At 38.1% G+C, this 4,173-nt stretch overlaps 1 protein-coding gene and 1 pseudogene across 2 annotated transcripts in view; both read left to right on the top strand.

Annotated features, from left to right (window-relative positions):
• Stag1 (stromal antigen 1) overlaps positions 1 to 4,173 on the top strand; it is a 335,960-nt gene that overhangs the window by 237,107 nt on the left and 94,680 nt on the right. The gene's annotated exons all lie outside the window — the stretch shown is intronic.
• LOC113458424 overlaps positions 3,697 to 4,173 on the top strand; it is a 2,840-nt pseudogene continuing 2,363 nt past the window's right edge.

Genomic DNA, 4,173 nt, shown 5'->3' with positions numbered 1-4,173 from the left:
GCCTGCCTCTGCCTCCCGAGTGCTGGGATTAAAGGCGTGCGCCACCATCCGCCCGGCTCAGCTATATTCTTTTTTTTTAAAGAGTTATTTATTTATTTTTTATGTTTATTTATTTATTTATTGGTTTTTCATATGTATACAACATTCCTTCCATGTTTGCTTGCATGCCAGAAGAGGGCACCAGATCTCATTATAGATGGCTGTGAGCCACCATGTGGTTGCTGGGAATTGAACTCAAGACCTCTGGAAGAGCAGTCAGTGCTCTTAACCTTTGAGCCATCTCTCCAGCCCAGCTATATTTTTTAGTACATCAAAACTCCAAGGTTTTTCTATCTTCAGTTCTCTTTTCAAACTTACTTCCTATAAACATCTCAATTTGTAAGATTTCAGATAGAGCCTATCTGAAATAGGCTATCTGATGAGAATTTTGAAAATCAGACAGGTTGTTAATCACTTAGCTATGACTAACAGAACTGATTGCCATTCTTTGTTTTATTGAAATGTGAAATAATCTGTTAATAATATAATTTTAAAATGTTGAAAGATTTTGCCATGCAGGTAATATTAAGGTGAATGAGAGATCTACCTAAACTAATTGTTAGTTTTCTGTTGTTATCAAAATGTGACATTTATAAACTCCAGAAACCTTTTGGTAGTAGTTAATTTTAGGTGACAAAGTATCCTTTTTTTACATACTTGGCCATTTGATAGCAGAAGTATTACTTGAATATGATGAGTCCAGATTTCTCTATAGATGGTATAACAATGGAGTTTGCTATATAAAGTTGTTTTTCCTAGTGACATAATTATTTTCAAGTACTTTTATGCAGATTTGGTTCCCTCCTTGTAGTCTTATGGAATAGTCAGAGTAACAGGCCCCCATATTATTAGTAGACAAAAGCAGTCTCTCCAGGGTTTGTTTGTATTTTTTATTTTAGCAAAAATTAGTTTTATTTGTAGAATGGAAAGAGAGATGGTAGAAGCGTTTGAAAACTCCAACCTGTAACAGAAATGCATTAGATATGTTGGACTAGAATGTCCTTTGAATTCTTAGTTTCTCCTCTGCCCTCCCCCAGAATAAAGCCTATTGTCTCTTTGTTTGTTCTTTTACTTTTCTGTATGTGAATGTGGACATGTGTGTAGACATCAGAAGACAATCTTAGGTTTTGGTCCTCACCTGCCACTTGTTTGAAAAAGGTCTTTGTTGATCCTGCTATGTATGCCACACTAGATGTGAGTTTACAGGGATTCTTTTCTCTCTGTCTTCCATATCACGTGAGTGCCTGCACTACATGCCTGTGCACTGACACAGAGCTCTTTTATAACTTCTGGGAAATGTAACTCAGGTCCCCAAACTTGTAAGAAGTACACTTTATCCTGTGATCCACCTCTTTCAGCTCATGTCCAGGTTTCTGAAATTAACGAATGACTAGCTTTCTTTAGCAAGATCAAAAACACAGCATTGGAATATTTAGAAATTATAGGAGTAATAATTTGGGCTGATTTCATTTGAAAATGGTTTTCCATAAACTCAATTGTTAAGAGTTACATTATTTACACAACTCCTTTCATGTGTTTTAACTGTCTACCAGAGGTGAAGAGGTAGAAAATCTTTAAATAAAACATTGGAAGCAAATTTTAAGTTACTGTAAAAAAATGAATCAGAACATACCTGGACTATTTTAATAAAAAGCTCCAGAAATTTCAGACTGTTTTATCAAATGTACAAGCTTAGAAGAAAGCCTGTAAAATAAAATATAATTTTATCTTACAGGATAAAATGTTCCAGTATGGAAATAGGATTTAATACAAGTTAGATATAACATAATTTGTAATAATTTTTCAGATATCAGTCTTGCTGTATAGTGACTATTCATTAGAGTTATTTGTCTTGGGCTGGAAGGTGGTGACGCATGCCTTTAATCTCAGCACTCAGAAGACAGAGGATGGTAGATCTCTGAGTTTGAGGCCAGCCTGATAGGGTTAGGATTAGCCATATTTAGAAGTTTTGTTATTGAAAGGTTTTTTTTTTAATTTTTCGAGACAGGGTTTCTCCGTAGCTTTTTTTGGTTCATGTCCTGGAACTAGCTCTTGTAGACCAGGCTAGCCTCGAACTCCCAGAGCTCTGCCTGCCTCTGCCTCCCGAGTGCTGGGATTAAAGGCGTACGCCACCACCGCCCGGCTTGAAAGAATTTTTTTATAGGTGTACTAATTTTATAAATGGTTGGGCTTAAGAATACTGTCTCTAAGTAGTAGGTAATAGCCATTGGAGAACACAATGAAAGAAAAACAGGGATGTAGAAGTCTTGGTAACTAAGTCTAAAGTTTGGGGATTAGCTTTAAAAGTATGAATGATATTTAATGTAATTTTTTCATTCTTAAACTGTAGAAGCATTGTTTTCCAATTAAATAAAGAAGTAAAATGTGCATCAAGCCTAATAATATAAAAATATATCAAAAATTAAACTTGAATGAAAATGCAATATTCATACCTAGAGAAAGAACCGTGGTGAGTAGGAACCCACTAGACCATCACCTTGGCTAGGCTCTCTGGCTGCCATTGCATCCCTGCCTGCTCTTCCCTCTAGTTTATGTTAGATCCAAACTCATGACTGAGTTCAAGTACTTCGCAACCAATTAAGGAGGGAGAAATCTTTGAATTAAAAGCCAAGCTCAGCCAGGTGTAGAGGCATGTACCTTTAATCTCAGCTGTCTTTTGAGTTCAAGGGCCAGCCTGGTCTACCTAGTGAGTTTCAGGACAGCCAGAGATACATAATGAAATTCTGTTTCAAGCTCCTCCCATACCCCCCCCCCCCAATAAAAACCAAACTCAAACGTAGGAGAGATGAATCTGTGAAGAAGGTGATTGGCACCCTGCCAGGAAGATGTTAGTGTTCTCTCTCCAGATGCAGTGTATGTAGACTGATAACCTGTAGCAAAGAGACTTTGGTACCTCTATTTGATGAACTATGCCAAGAGTCATCCAGACGTGAACATCTTGCATCAGATTTGTGAAAATCCAAGTCCTGTGATTTGAGTCATGCATCCAGATGGACATGGTTAGAGAATATCTCTCTGAATCTCTCCAGAAGTGCTTGAAACACAAAGATTCCTATGTTCAGAAAATGACTGTCTATGTGGTGAAATTCTGTACTGTCATTAAACAGATGATGTAAAGATGAAGTCCACATTCATCTGTTAAGATATAAAAAAGAGGGGCTGGAGAGATGGCTCAGAGGTTAAGAGCATTGCCTGCTCTTCCAAAGGTCCTGAGTTCAATTCCCGGCAACCACATGGTGGCTCACAACCATCTGTAATGAGGTCTGGTGCCCTCTTCTGGCCTGCAGACATACATACAGACAGAATATTGTATACATAATAAAAAAAAGAGTGAAAAGATATAGAAAAGGGGAATACACTCATGAGTACAGGATATGGTCAGTCCAGTTACAGAGCCCTTGGAAATCTGGGAACTGATCATAGGGTGCTTCACTCTACCTGCCCCTGTCTTAACCACCCAAGAGACGTTCTGACTATCCCCCCTCTTCCTTATAAGAGGTCACATAGCAGACAAGAACTGCCTCTCAGGCCAGGTATCCTAAGGTCATGGGTGGAGTGAATACCCAGTATAAGATGAAAAATCAGGGACTTGGGTATTTTCTGTGGTATCTCATAGCAGATTTAAATCCAGTGATGATGACGAATACTGTAGCAGTATTGTCTGAGATTAGTAAGCTTAGCCAATCAGCAACTTAATCACTCTGAAACAACAGATTATAAACTTCTCACTTCTATAAATGAATGTACTGAATGGAACCAGATTTTCATACTTGACAGGCTATCAAATTACAGCACTAAATATGACCTGGAAAATCAGTATCTGTGAGGAAGTAACTCCTGGACAACCATGTCAACTCAGCAGTGGTGTTTGAGCAGTAGACATCCTAAAGAAATTCTGGGATTGTTAGACTAAGACTCCAACTACTATAATATGCTACTGAAGAAGTATCCCTTCCACCTGTCACTGTGCTGTCTGGAGAGCCATAATATTGCCCAGAGGAATAACAAACTAATTTTTCAGAGAAGGCCTAAAATGTTAAAGAAAAAGGAAGGAAGGAAGGAAGGAAGGAAGGAAGGAAGGAAGGAAGGAAGGAAGGAAGGAAGGAAGGAAGG

This window comes from Microtus ochrogaster, unplaced genomic scaffold, assembly GCF_000317375.1.
Source record: "Microtus ochrogaster isolate Prairie Vole_2 unplaced genomic scaffold, MicOch1.0 UNK24, whole genome shotgun sequence".
NCBI classification, from domain to species: domain Eukaryota; kingdom Metazoa; phylum Chordata; class Mammalia; order Rodentia; family Cricetidae; genus Microtus; species Microtus ochrogaster.
This window is presented reverse-complemented; position numbering and strand designations above follow the sequence as displayed.